Source organism: Chrysemys picta, chromosome 10 (assembly GCF_011386835.1).
Source record: "Chrysemys picta bellii isolate R12L10 chromosome 10, ASM1138683v2, whole genome shotgun sequence".
NCBI classification, from domain to species: Eukaryota; Metazoa; Chordata; order Testudines; family Emydidae; genus Chrysemys; species Chrysemys picta.
The window spans coordinates 62,592,511-62,607,635 of record NC_088800.1 but is presented as its reverse complement, the minus strand read 5'-3'; the positions used below and the strand labels follow the sequence as shown (position 1 = coordinate 62,607,635).

The 15,125-nt window shown below is 44.3% G+C and overlaps 1 protein-coding gene across 1 annotated transcript in view; it reads right to left on the bottom strand.

Moving 5' to 3' along the window:
- ABAT (4-aminobutyrate aminotransferase) overlaps nucleotides 1-11,775 on the bottom strand; it is a 175,484-nt gene extending 163,709 nt beyond the window's left edge. The window contains exon 1 of the mRNA XM_065559926.1: nucleotides 11,753-11,775. The gene's annotated coding sequence lies outside the window, so the exon portion shown is untranslated. The remainder of the gene's footprint in view (nucleotides 1-11,752) is intronic.
- Nucleotides 11,776-15,125: the final 3,350 nt, after the last annotated feature.

The window sequence follows — 15,125 nt, the reverse complement described above, 5'->3', positions numbered from 1 at the left end:
ACCTGGGCAGCTTTAAATACAGCACCAGGCACTTAGAAGGATTTCCACTTCTGAGCCATGGAAGCAGAAATTGACTTTTCCTCTCCAGATATAGCTAATATTCAGAAAGGGAATCTAGCACCTGCCTTCCAGATTTGAACACCCTCAAAATTCAGGAGTGCTCAAGCTCAATTTGGGCAGCTGTTACTTCATTTCTCCCAAATCAAATGTACTGATCCACTGTAACTTGCTGTAGAAAAAGTAGGATAAAATTGAGCAAGAAATGCTTCCCAGTGGTTATTAGGACTGGAATTGCTATTTTCAACAGCCATTGCTTTTTGTTGTTGTTGTAAGTTTTAGTTTTATTTGTTTAAAAGAAAGACCGTGATAGTGCATTCCCCATAGAAACAAAGAACGGAACAAAAGAATAATAAAGGCACCTCAACTTTTCCCCATTTATGTAGGACAGTCTTATAATGTGTATCCAGATATCCTCCAGTCACACAAGCTGAAAATTGTTCCACTTTACTGCAGTTCTGTAACCATATGGGAACCAATCCTGTCTGTGTTCTGTGCACACCCAAAATTCCTGCTGAACGACCCGCCCTGGGAGCGAGTTACCAGTGACCGAGGGCTGGGGCAGCAGGAGGGTGCAGTTGGGAGGGGGAGAGCCCAGGGCTGGGGTGGGGGGCAGCCAAAAATTTTTTTGCTTGGGGCAGCAAAAAACCTAGAGCCAGCCCTGTCCACAATGATATCCTTTGCGTGGACACTGGGAGGCCTTTCATCCTGTCCACCACAGCAAAAAACAGCTGGTTCGACTTATGGAATGGCTTAGTTCGTTCAATATAAAAACTCAATGCACGCCACACATCAAGGAAATGGAGCCTCTGCCCATGGCTATTGGCATGGGTTTCAGGAAAAAGACCAGAAGGAATAGGTCTTGATTGGTGTGGAAACTAAAACACCTTCAGGAGGAACGCCGGGTGGGGTCGCAGTTGCACCTTATCTTTGTAGAAAATGGTATATGGAGGGTCAGATGTGAGAGCCTTGAGCATGGACACCCTTCTGGCTGATGTTATTGCAATCAAAAAGGCCATCTTGTAGGAAAGGTAGAGGAGTGAGCACGTAGTTTGGGGCTCGAACAGGAGCCCCATCAGCCTTGAGAGTACCAAGTTAAGGTCCCAAGCAGGGGTGGGTTGGCGAATATGAGGATATAATCTGTCTAACTGCTTGAGGAAGTGCCACACCATTTTGTTAGCGAAGATGGTGTCTCCATGCTCTCCTGGGTGAAAAGCTGAGATGACAGCCAGGTGAACCTTTATTGAGGAGTGAGACAAGCCCTGCTGTTTCAACTTTAGGAGGTAGTCCAAGATAAAGGGGATCAACAATTGTGTTCGAGGGATATGACTCGGCAAGCACCAAATCGTTAATCTCTTCCACTTGGCTAGGTAAGTCACTCTGGTTGAAGGCTTTCTGCTACCCAGTAGAACCTCCCTAACGGGGTCTGAGCATGTAAGCTCTAGCGGGTTCAACCACGCAGCTTCCAAGCCGTGAGGTGGAGAGACTCAAGATTGGGGTGTTGAAGCCTTCCGTGATGTTGCAAGATGAGGTCCGGAACTAGCAGTAGTGTGATTGGAGTGTCCACCGATAGCTGCAGTAGGGTGGTGTACCAATGCTGACATGGCCAGGCCGGTACCACCAGGATCACCGAGGTTCCGTTGCTCCGGATTTTGAGGAGGACCTTATGAATCGGTGGTATGGGAGGGAACACATAGAACGGGCAGTCCTTCCATGGAAGGAGAAATGCGTCCGCCAACTAATCTGGGCTGTGGTTTAGGAAGGAGCAAAACAGAAGGTTACTCACCTTGCAGTAACTGAGGTTCTTCCAGATGTGTGTCCCTGTGGGTGCTCCACTGCAGGTGACAGTATGTCCCGGCACCGTTCATCAGAGATCTTCGGTAGCAGTGCCTGGTCGGGACGCACGCACTCAGCTGCTGTCTCGCGCACCATCGTTAGGGTCTGCCTGAGCACCCGCGTCCCACACACTCCTCAGTTTCTTCTCTACCATAGAGATGTCAGAGTAGTACTCCAAAGTAGAGGGGAGGAGGATGGGTAGTGGAGCACCCACAGGGACACACATCTCGGAAAACCTCAGTTACTGCAAGGTGAGTAACCTTCTCTTCTTCTTCGAGTGCTGTCCCTGTGGGTGCTCCACTCCCGGTGAATCAGTACCCATTATGGTTGGTGTTGGAGTTGGAGTTTGGAGTTGCGGCAGTGACCACTGTAGCGAGTACTGTGTGGCCTACTATGGTGTCTGCTGTGGTATCCTGTGTGATAGCATAGTGTTTGGCGAATGTGTGGTCAGATGTCCACGTGGCCGTCTTGCAGATGTCAGTAATAAGTACACTATGGAGGAAGGCAACGGATGTTGAAATCGCTTGAGTAGAATGAGTTCTGATGCCCTCGGGTGGTTGAGCATTCTGAATCTGGTAACAGGATCTGATGCAGTCAGAGAGCCACTTGGAGAGTCGTTGCTTAGAGATAGCCGGACCCTTCGTTCTCTTGATAGTGGAGACAAATAGCCTAGAGGATTTACGAAATGGCTTAGTCCTGTCTAGATAAAATGCGATTGCCCATCTGATGTTGAGGGTATGTAATTTCGTTTCCTGTGGAGTCTTATGAGGTTTGGAATAGAATGCAGGAAAGTATATTGGCTGGTTAAGATGGAAGGTAGATACCACCTTGGGGAGAAATTAGGGTGGGATTGTAAGGAACCTAGTCTTTAGAGAAGGTCGTGTAGGGAGGGTAGGCCATCAGGGTGCTTATTTCCCCTACTCATCTCACTGACGTTATGGCAACCAAGAAAGCTACTTTCATAGACAGGTGGAGCAGGGATGAGGTAGCTAAGGGCTCGAAGGGGGGTTTGATAAGATCTCGGAGGACTAGGTTGAGATTCCAGGCGGCCGCTGGTGGATGAATCTCAGGGTAGAGATTTTGTAGGCCCGTGAGGAAGCGCTTTATTGTGGGGTAGGCAAAAAGTGAATATCCGTCCAGTAAATCATGGAAGGTGGTGAGAGCCCCAAGGAGTACTCTGAGGAGCTGAGTGAGAGCCCATCCTGTTTTAGTTTCAAAAGGTAGTCCAGGATGTCAGGGAGGGTTATGGCATGGGGCATCAAGTGTCTATGGGAGCACCATGCAGAGAAGCATGTTGTGACACCCGGGCAGGTAGGAAGCGGTGAGTTCTATGTGATGTTGTATGCACCAATTCTATAATCGGATGGCTTCTGTGCATAGGGAGTGGGATTGTGCTCCCCCCTGCCTGTTGATGTAAAACATACATGCTATATTGTCCTTCAGGATCCGAATGGATTTGTTCCTTATAATGGAGAGAAAGTGAAGGCAGGCGTATCTGACTGCTCTGAGCTCTAGGAGATTTATGTGCAGACATGTCTCCAACAGGGACCAGCGGCCCTGTGCTGCGTGTTCCCCAACTGATCAGGGAAGCATTCGTGGTGAGCACGAGTACTGGGGAGCGTTGATGGAAGGGAACGCCCCTGCATAGGTTCTCTGGTTTTGTCCACCAAGGTAGGGAGGACAATACATTCGCTGGAGGAGTTAGTGTTATGCAGAAACTGTGTCTGCTGGGTTTGGAGTTGGAGTTGAGCCAACCCTGAAGACATCTCATGTGCAGCCTGGGATACTTGACCACGAAGGTGGTGGCTGCCATGTGGCCGAGAACCTGTAGGCAAGTTCTTGCCTGTATTCTGGGGCGAATGGACAGCGTGCATATGAGATGTGTAATAGCAAGGAATCTGTTGTGTGGGAACGAGGCTCTGGTTCAAAATGAGTCCAGGTGAGCTCTGATGCACTTGATCTGCTGTGTGGGTGTCAGGGTGGATTTTTGGAAGTTTATTTGCAGACTTAGACCGCAGCATAGGTTCCCTGCAGCAGTTACATTTCTTAAATCCTGGGGACCCTGGCATTATTGAACTAGGAATGCCTTGGGAGGGTGTCTCAATGGGAGACGAACCAGAGGAAAAAAGTTTGTTTTGTTTTAAATAGGTAAGTATTCTAAGGGAAGGGAAATAACTGGGATATTTCTAATCTCTTTCTATGTCTTTGTACTTATTTCCTTCAGTGACCAGGGAAGAGGTTCAGCACTGTCCCAAGTCCTGTCTTCAGCCGAGCATGGTTGAGAAGGAATGGGGGGGGAGGGAGAGGAGCGAGGGGGGCGGAACGCGCACGCTCAGGCAGACCCTAATGATGCCGCGAAACAGCAGCTGAGCCTGTGCGTCCCGACCAGGCACTGCTACCGAAGATCTCCAGTCAACGGCACAGACACACACCGTCATCTGGAGTGGAGCACCCACAGGGACAGCACTCAAAGAAGAATTGTAGGCAGTTCCTGTTAGCCCTCATGATGAACAGATCGATCTGGGGAACTCCTCACCGCTGGAAGATATTGTTTATCACATCCGGGCAGATAGACCACTCGTGGTTATGGAAAGAGCTGCTGAAGTGGTCTGCTAGTACCTTCTGCGACCCTGGAACATAGGACGCTTCCAAAAGTATGGAGTGTGCTATGCAGAACTCCCAGAAGTTGAGGGCTTCCTGACACAGAGGAGAGGAGCGTGCTCCCCCCATCTGTGGATATAAAACATCGCTGTTGTATTGTCTGTCAGGACCGATATGCACTTGCCCTCCAGGAGAGGCCAAAAGGCCTGACATGCCAGACGGACCATTAGCAGCAACTTTAGTCTGTGATCCCTCTCCTTCTTCGTGCGGAGGTAAAAACTCCTACAGATCTTGCATCTGTCTGCTTGATGGGACTCTCCCAAGCACTTTAGAGAAGCCAAGCCCTGTGTCCGAGGTATGCCCCAGGCCTGGGAGAGGGACAGGGAAGCGGGGGGAGGGAAACACTCCACAGGTACCCAAAGTCCACTTGTCTAACTAAAACAATTTTTAAAAAACTATCTTTAACTATTTACAGAAAATATGCTAAAGGATCGCTCGTTGAAAACGAGAAACGAAATGTTCCGACGACCGCCACTGACAGTAATAAGGAACTGGAGAGGCAGCAGGTCGGCAGGGCCCTCTATGCAGAGCCATGAAGATGCGACTCCAGGGGGCTCCAGAGCTGACCCAACAGGTGCTGCTAGGGGAAAAAACCTTCCCACAAACTGTGCACATGGCGCGCACACACCTAATTGGAATTGATATGAGCAAGCACTTGAAGAACAACTCTGGCAATTGACACCAGCTCAAGATCTGGCCCTAAGTGCCTCAGTTACCTTGGACATTTATTTTATTTCATTGCACTGTAGTTGACACCAGTCAGAAAGGGCAAAAACAAAACAGCAAGTTAGGCTCTTTAATGCTCGGTACTTGGACATATGCTTGCTCATACAGAGGAAGAAAAACACACTACGTATGGATTTTCCATTGTATGTTTCATTGATTGCTAGAATAATTTTGTGTAGACCATTATCATATCAGTAAAGTCTCACCTTCCATGCAGATTGGCACAGTGATGCTATAGGAGTCCTTTGGGTTCTGGAAAGGCAACCAAAGTTAAGTGTGAGAGGCATAATGTTGCTAGAACCAATTCTGCTGTTTCAGTGATGGATGCCAATGGGGAACTGTCCAGCAGAACACCTCCTGAAGAGCAACATGCACTCGGGTGCAATCTCAGGGTATGGTTACACTTGCAGCTGCACAGTGCTGCGAGTTAAACCTGTATTCGTACAGCTGAGTAGGGAAAGCGCTGCAGTCTGTCCACACTGACAGCTGCCAGCGCACTGTCGTGGCCACATTTGCAGCGGCACTGGGAGCAGTGCATTATGGGCAGCTATCCCAGCGTTCAAGTGGCTGCAATGTGCGTTTCAAAAGGGGTGGGGTGGGGTGGAGTGTGACAGGGAGCGTGGGGGGAGACAGTGGATTTTTGGAGTGCCGACACTGTGTCAGCACCCTGCCTTGCAAGTTCCGACCCCCCTGCCTCCTCCACCCCTCTCTCACTCACTGAAAGCAAACAGCAGCTGTTTGTTTTTTTCTCACAGACCAGCTAAGCAGCCGCTGGCAGAAACGGACCCCCTCCTCCCCCCTCTCGCCTCCTCTCTCTTCAAGCAAACATTAGCTGTGGGCGTTCCAAAGGGAGCCCCCCTGCCTGCCTCTACTCATTCAAAGCAAACAGTAGCTGTGTTTGTTTTTTTGATAAGCAGCTCTCGGAGCCTCGGGAGTTCACAACAAAACAAGGAGAGGAACAAGAGAGGAAGCTTCACTTAAAAGGATTATGGGGAGTTTCTGGAGGTCAATCACTGTGTAATAAGGTTACTCCCCCTTTACACTGGAGCACAAGCGTCTCAGCCACTCTGCACCAGCTGTTAATCCTCTTGGGGAGGTGGACTACCTGCAGCGCTGTAGCCACGGAGATACAGCACTGTACGTGCCTTGCCAGTGTGGACGGGGAATGAGTTACAGCGCTGTGGGCGGCTTTATTGTGCTATAACTCTCAAGTGTAGCCAAGGCCTCAGTATGAGAAAGTCTAGGCATTACTGAACATCACCAAAGAACCACTGCCTTTTCTCCCCTACCTCCACTGAAATAACACTGGGCCCAGTCCTCGGCTGGTATAAACAGGCATAACTCCTTTGAAGAGATTGGACTCTGCATGGGAAAAGCTGCCCACCTGCACGGAGTTGATTGCTGGATTAGGGTTATAGGTAATAAAAGAGATGCATCCTTGTGGGACATACTAAGGCTCCAGTCCTGCAGCCAGATCAATATGGGCAAGCCCCTGTACCTACAACAACCTGCCCCCAGGGATCCATGACAGAATCAGAACCTCAATGTGGTGTACTCTTTGTATTGATTGTTTTCTTTCTATTTAAAAGTCATGCCCATAGATCAATTTCTGGGCTCATTTGCAATAAACCGATAAAAAACCACCACTACGATGGACCGGCTAAGCCATTCTAAATAACATGGACAGCCCAACTCCCACTGCACAGAGGCAGCTTGGGTGTGGTTGCCGGGTCCATCTTCCTCTTGCCATTGCATCCTTCTCTTGCCAGCTTGCTATTCTGCGGCTAAGGAGAAGCTGAGAGGCAGTCTCATTCTTCAGCTGTTCCCTAGAGCCTTAGTTCTACAAGAAGCAGGCTATCTGGGTAATAGTCAATAACAATAGTATGAAGCAAAGGACATAATCAAATATTTACTTGTCTGGGGCTCTCTCAGACATGGCAAGCAAGGTATGTGCTTTCCACAAGAGATTCATCATTGTACACACTTTAAAATATGCAGAAGCTCATTAATATGAAGCAATAATGTGCCGAATTCTGATACCAACACAAACACCCTGCATTTGATTACAGGGAAAAAAAGCATTACATCCCTGTTCCATAACTGGTGTTCTTCAAGATGTTAGGGTTAAGAAATGTATTTTGTTCTTTGAAAGCCATTGTGTAATCCTCTCCCTTGGGGGAATGCTTAACTGGCAACAATGTTAACAGCTTCCTTCAGAAATCTTTGACACTTTGCATTCAAGACACCAAGGTGGTTGTCTTTGAGTAGTGCTCAGTGGCCACTAGCTGGCACCAGCTAGCCAAGCTCTGTAACTGGAGCTCAGCTGGACCTTAAATGGAGTGGGAAACGTGAAAGGGTGCATGGGTGTTTTTCTGCTTTTCATTATAGACCTCTTGGATCCAAACAAAATCCTGAATCTGTTTGCAACCACTTAACTTTGGAAAGTGCTGCATGTGACAGGCTGACAATTTCCTGTAACATGCCGAATGAACTTTGTCGAATTAAGTTACACCTTATTAATACCACAGGCAGGGAAGGGGTTAGTTACTGGCAAAGGGACCCAGGCAGAGAGCGCATCTTGCCAGTTAGAGTGTTTGCCTCTGGGCTAATTGGGGCAAACACTTAAGCAGGAAGAGGCAACAGGCCATCTGGCTTCCTCAGTCTGAGGAAACGCCAAAGCCTAGAAAGGTGTAGAAGCTGTTGGTAATCTTAGAGACTAACAAATTTATTAGTATTATATGTATTCACCAGGGAATTGGGGAAGGTCTCTCAATATGAATACATATTTAAATCTTAGAGACTAACAAATTTATTAGAGCATAAGCTCCGAAGAAGTGGGCTGTAGTCCATGAAAGCTTATGCTCTAATAAATTTGTTAGTCTCTAAGGTGCCACAAGTACTCCTGTTCTTTTTGCGGATACAGACTAACACGGCTGCTACTCTGAAACCTGTTGGTAATCTTGTTATCAAAGCACCTTGGAAGGAGTGAGAGGGCTTGAGGAGACACCTTGGGGGCGGAGAAGCTTGTTTTCTTTGTGACTTCCTGATTTATTTGGCCTTCTGCTACACATTCCCTGTCTCACACAGACCATATACACTCTAACCCTTCTTGGCCACAAGGGAAGCCTCAAGGAAAAATCTCCAGCCTGGGGCCCCATAAAATAAGTGAGAATACATTGTTAAACTCTTGCTGACACCTATGACTTCCTTCATTCCTGAAGTTGTAGTGACATCTAGTGTTAACATTCCCCCCACACCTTTGTTGAACTCTCTTGATCCCCCCCATCTTCGCCTCATTTTGGAGAAAAGCCTCATAAGATGGAAATTCAAACTATGTCTATATGCACTGGCAGGATACTAAGGTAGATTTGTTATAAATAGAGCTGATGTTAGAAGCTAGTATTTCCAGGATTCAACAAACTTTCCACCTCAGGAGGTGACTGATACTCCTCCTTTTAGCAGAGATAAATACCGGGGTCACATTTTCTTCAGTGACTTCTTCCACACACGGCAACAATTTGCCTGGATGTTTGTAACAAATTGGACTAGTAGATCAGAGATTAAAATGTGTTCTTGGATGGATGACCACCGTGACATTGTATTCTACATGTTTACAGAAATATGCTTATAAGTGTAAATATAACAACCGGAATATGCTTTATTCCAGATATGCCATGTGACATATCTTTGCAAAGGTTATGATCTACTGAATATATTCATCCTATTTGTATGCATGTATCATTTTTATATCTAAAGTTATGAGCGCTGGCTCTATGCTTGTATTTGAAGTGTTTGCTACAGGAAACACATAAAGGGAGGTTTGGCCAACATACTGTGAAGAAACGATTCAAGTAATGGGGAGTACTTAACTAACACTGGACTTTGGGAGACGCCAATCCACATCTGAGCTTTCCTGGGAACGTTCAAACTAACATGTAAATAATGGTGTCGGCCTGCAAAAAACTGAATAATTCATGGACTTGCCCAGGTGGCTACAAACTCCATCTTGTTGCTGTGATTTTGCACAGAAGAACAAAGGGGTTTCCGCCCACAAGAGAGAGAATATAAAAGGCCCTGGTAGCCTCTCCATTTTGGTCTTCAGCTGGCTCAAGAGATGGCCTCTCCACCCCAAAGAGGTGCCTGAAAAAAAATGGAACAAAGGACTAACTACAGGGGTGTGAGTGATTGCTGGACCCAGGCCATAAACTACAATGTTGGTATGAAAAGGATTGTACCTGAGAGAACATCTAGGGTGAGAAGCTAGTATTTGTAACTAGATCCTTAATGTATTAGGCTTAGACTTGCGTGTTTTGTTTTATTTTGCTTGGTAACTTACTTTGTTCTGTCTGTTATTACTTGAGACCACTTAAATCCTACTTTTTATACTTAATAAAATCACTTTTGTTTATTAACCCAGAGTAAGTGATTAATAACTGGGGGACCAAAAGCTGTCTCTCTCTATCAGTGTTATAGAGGGTGGACAATTTATGAGTTTACCCTGTATATATTTATACAGAGTAAAATGGATTTATTTGGGGTTTGGATCCCACTGGGAGCTGGGTGTCTGGGCGCTGGAGACAGGAACACTTCTTAAGCTGTTTTCAGTTAAGTCTACAGGTTTGAGGGCGTGGTTCAGACCCTGGGTCTGTGTTGCAGCAGGCTTGCGCGTCTGGCTCAACAAGGGAGGGTTCTGGAGGCCCAAACTGGCAGAGAAAACGGGCTCAGAAGCAGTACATCAGGTGACAGTCCCAAGGGGGTCTCTGTGACCGAACCTGTCACAAGCACTTACTGGAAAGTGCAGCACCTCCCCCAAAGGTGTCCAAATGCAATTGTTTCAATTATCACCCACAAAAGAGGACAGCTGTAGTGAACATTCTCTTTTCCTTTATAATGTTCACAAAATTACAGGACCTACAGGAATGGGTGATACTGGCTTACTCTACACCCGTTAGTTTGTAAATGGAAGCATAAGCCTTTAATTCTCTTTCGAGCTACCAAAATGATAAATGAAGTTAGAAAAAACGAGGCAGGGGAACTGTGTCTATGGTGTTTGGGGGAAAAAAACGGGGGGGAGGGAGCATGAAACCTCCTCCCTTCTAATTCCCATCCAAAATAGTCCAGCTTAATGATTTTGTCATCTACCACCTGTAGTTTGTTTGGCAGGCTATGTGAATGGAATCTGAGGTCCCATGCCAATTTCTAGTGGACAGCTATCTGCACCATGAAAACGACCAACAAAATTGGCATGCTTGATTGTTGTCTCAATAGAAAAGGACAGGCAGTGAAAGAGAAGGTAGACTGAAGAACACTCAGACAAATCAGCAGGAATCTGAGCTATATCTGTTTGGTGTTGAGGGTTTGGTTTCCACTGCAGCATCTTTGCCTATGTATTCAGCTCCTTCCATGAACGCTCAAATTCACTGTAAGAGTCACTTGCTCACTTGAAAAACTATCAGGGAGATCTGAAGCCTGTTGCTTCTGCTACTGAACCCTAATGAGCTATATTGTTACACTACATATTCTGGCCAACATTCTAAGATCTAAAGTGTGTCCAAAACACAATTCATGCACCAGACAAACAGTTTTCATGTCTGCCACCATCTAGGCACACTACAAGTGGATGTTCTTCAAAGGTTAATTACAACACAGGCTTAGTAGCATTTTCTAAATCATGCTTTATTAGGAAAAAAATATCATCTTGCCAAATATATAATGGAGTCATATTAGAGAAGGTGAAAACTAAATTTCTGGGTGCAACACTTGTGTACACAGTTTCTGTATAAACTTTTGGTTTTGTTGCTATCAATAGAACAAATTCAATTGCTTTAGGCTGAAATGTGCATAGTAAGTCCTCAATAAGGTCACATGGTATTAGTACTACTTAAAAGTGCTGTTAGGGCCAGAAACATGGCTATGTAAGAGCTGCACATTCTTACTCAAAACTTTTACTCTAGGTATGCTGAGTAATACCTGCCTAACTTTCTGGCGTAGGTTTGTCCTTTTCTTATATGTTAGTACTGGACACCTAAGTACGCTGATGAGAGTGGAAGTTCCCTTTCTGGTTCTTGCACCCCAGAGCTGTTACCTATTTTTGGTTGCAGAATTTGTTATTGGTGATAAGGGGCAACACAACAGGACTTCAGACAAACTGCAGCCACAGCCATTTTTAATCGTAATGGGAGCAACTCTAAATGAAAGTCATTGGTCCAAACATGTAACCAATATATTTTTTTTAAAAACAGCATGACTTTTAGAGTATAGCCAAACGTAAACATTCCAGAGAGATAAAAGAATTACCTTTGATTAACTAGAAAATTCTTTAAGTGAATAAAAAGCACCCTCCCTTTTATTTTAAACGTAACTGGCTTTCACCTTCCCTCATACAATGGATCTCAGCATGCAATACTCCATTTAGCTCTAATCAGAACCAGTTATGTTAAAAAAGGTGAATAAATCTACAATGTCACTCTACCTGTATGATTCAAAGTTTCCTTCTGCTGGTGGCTGGGTTGACTTTTCAGGCTCCTCTGAAAGTAAAAAAAAAAAAAAAATCTGCACAGAAAAAGTAAAAACGCTCCCTTAACCACACACAACTTTTCCACATAAAGGTTCTGTTTCATTTATCTTGTTACACCACACTTTCAAAACACAAATTAATTTTCAAAGTAAAATCATGCCTTTAGTATTTGCCCAAGAACAACAAAGCCTTTCGCCACATTAATTACATAACAAAACAGTTTTGCAAAAGCACATTCCACAACTGCAAAGGCTGAGCTTCCTTTCAGCTGTCACCACTGACCCGAGATCTCCATATTTTCTAAAGCTTATAACTTGGTTGTAAAAGTTTGCTTCTAGCTGAAACTTCTTTGGCAGCAATTTATTGACATTACGCAGCAAGCTAAGAAATTTGAAACAATTGCTTGTTTGCTGTCTTAATATCACTTTTAAAAAAGGCAAAAACTGCAGAGTTTTGATATATTAGATAAATGCTGTAAGGCACATTTCAACACACCTATTAAATTGTCAGTATATTTTAAAAAATTAAATACAAGTCCCCCCCCCCAAAGAGTGATCAACACAAACAGCTCAGCTCCAACTTAGGCACCTACATGAAGTGGCCAGACTTCTAACACTGCTCAGAACTTAGCAGCAGGTTGTCTACTGCTAGGCATGATGCAGTTTTAAAGAGCTGGCCACTTCTTTAGATGCCCAAATGGGAGTTGCTGGGCTCTTGAAAATCTGGCAAAAATCTGAACAGTCAAATATTCACATGAGCAGACTCTAAATGCATGTTCCCCCAAACAGTCCCCGCCAGGTGTCACATTTCAGTCTTCAAGAAAAATACATATTTTAAGTCTTCTTGGAGAGATTTTCTGAACCACAAGAAAACTGACAGATTTTCTTCATGTAAGGTTTGTGACTCAAACTGAATATATACTGAAAAATCTTTTAATCCATTTTAATAAGTTCAGATAGAATGCATGTGCACACCCACCCACTCCCTCACCTCAGATCACACAAGATCCCTAAGACATTTTTCTGTCACTTGGACCTTAAATCCAACAAAGCATCTAAGCATGTGTTTAATTTTAAGCAATTTTAATTTTGAAATCAATTGGACGACTTGCTAGTTTAATAGTTTTGCTGAATTGGAGCTTCAGCTCCCTTCGCTCCACTGACCAACTGACTGTATCCCTTCTTCCTGGACATTCCTCTGCAACTGGCAGCTCCACGCTACCCCTGGCTCCGGATCCTGTTTCCTCTACTTGTTCCTCTACTTGTAGCAGGGCCCCTAGTGGAAGCAGCTAAGTTGCCTTGTTATTTCCACCTATTTTTACTGGCTACTAGGCTCTTCTTTGCAAAGAAGAGCCTGGATATTTGAAGAAACAAGAATCAGCAGCCTGGACTACATGAACTGTCAGTTCTATCAGATCACCAGTACACGCTCTGCAAAGTATCCCATGGACAGCAACTTGGAAACCCTGGATTAAAATATGGCTTTTATCATTGTATTTGAAGTTAAACAATACTAAAGAAATTCCTGTTTACAGAAGCATTTTTGACATTCATTATAGCCATTACATGCTCCCACCTCTTTTAAAGGGGTGCAATCCATTTGCATTCAGAGCCACAACTTTGCTTCTCTGTATGTCATTGGGGTTAGTGAACTTTGTATAGCTTTTAAATAACAAAGTTCAAAATTAAAGATGCTATGCAGTACTTAACTCAGATGGTTAAAGAAAACTTGTTCGTTATGAATACAATGTCAGACTAAAACAGTGTGAAAATTATGACACAAGATGGTACTACCTAGAAAAACAAAGCTAATCTCAGATTTCTATATTCATTAAACAAAACATCAGACCCAATGGAATTAAGTCAGTCTTACCACATATTATCCAAGATACAATATGTAGCCTCTTTGATCAATGCACCTATCTGATATAATGAACTACACCTGGGGTAAGATCATCATTACAAAATAATATCCAAGGGTTTTAAAATGGTTAAATAAGGGGTTTCACAGACTGATATGCTACACAAATCTAGTCAAGGATATATTAACCATATGGTTAACGGATCAACTGTGCTATCTAAAGTACTTCTAACCAAACAAACAAAACCCTCCCACAAAACTATTTTAACCCAACTAAGAACATCACGTGGAAATAATATCCTCATGCATGTAAAGAGAAAAGCAGTAATTACTTCCCTAAAAGAATTAACCAAATCAAGCATAAACCCTCTTTTAAAACTACTACTAGAGGCCTTGTTTGGCCATCTAGTATAAAGCACAACACATTACTACATGAAAGATCACAGCTCTCTGGGCTGGAAGAACTATGGAACGAGCATGTTCAGACACTGGGAGCAGCATGCAGCACTTTAACCCACTTAAAACAACTCTAGAGAAGAAGTCTAGAGCTCTTCAGCAGGAGGAAGAGTTCCCATGACTGCAGGTGTGGGGAAAGTGGGTGACCATGACAGACTACCTCCACCAAAAAAAAAAAAAAAAAAAAAAAAATTATGGCAGAAATATAGAACATATATTGTGGGGTTTGTTTTTTATTAACCAGGAGAGCTGTGATCAACAAACCCTACTTTTATTTAATAGCCAAGAGGTCCAAGAATATGCAATGTGGGCAATGCAAGAGAGGCTCCATGGCATTAACTTCCTCCTTCTCCCAAAATCTCACCCACACACAGGTATGTTGTGAGACTAGAATCCATGGACTGAAAGAGGGTGGACAATTCATGCCACCCTCAGCTTGGCAGGGATTGAACAGCATAAGATGTGAGCAGGATTGCTCCAGAGGGAGGCATACAAAACCTGAAGGCTGAACTCCGTGCTTCAATTGAAATCCTGGCCTCTACACTAAAAAGGCCCATGTAGGGGAAAAGGTAGTCCTCCATTTTCATAGTTCATTCCAAAGTTTTAAAAATAGATTGCTCTGAACTGAGGAAACAACCACCTGGTGAAAAGCAGCTGGGCCTATTGCAGATCACTCCACAAGAGTCTATAATATCAACATGGTATGGAAGTAGAATCTGGGTCTGACTGAGTTTACTGATTATTAGATATAAATGTAAGTGTATGAGACTGACACTTCTGTAATATGGAAAGAGGTTGGATAGGTGGTTATTAGTGTACAGGGACAAAGTCATAGAATAAAAATTACTGATCCCAGGAGTAGAGACACCTTATCACTACTATTAGAGAACCAGTATCTGTGGATCCATCACAAAGTTGACAGAAGTAGTTAAGAGTAGTTTTCAGATCTGTACTATGAGGAGCAATTTAAAAACAGCATCATATAATTAAAAACTTTAAAGAAATCATCCTC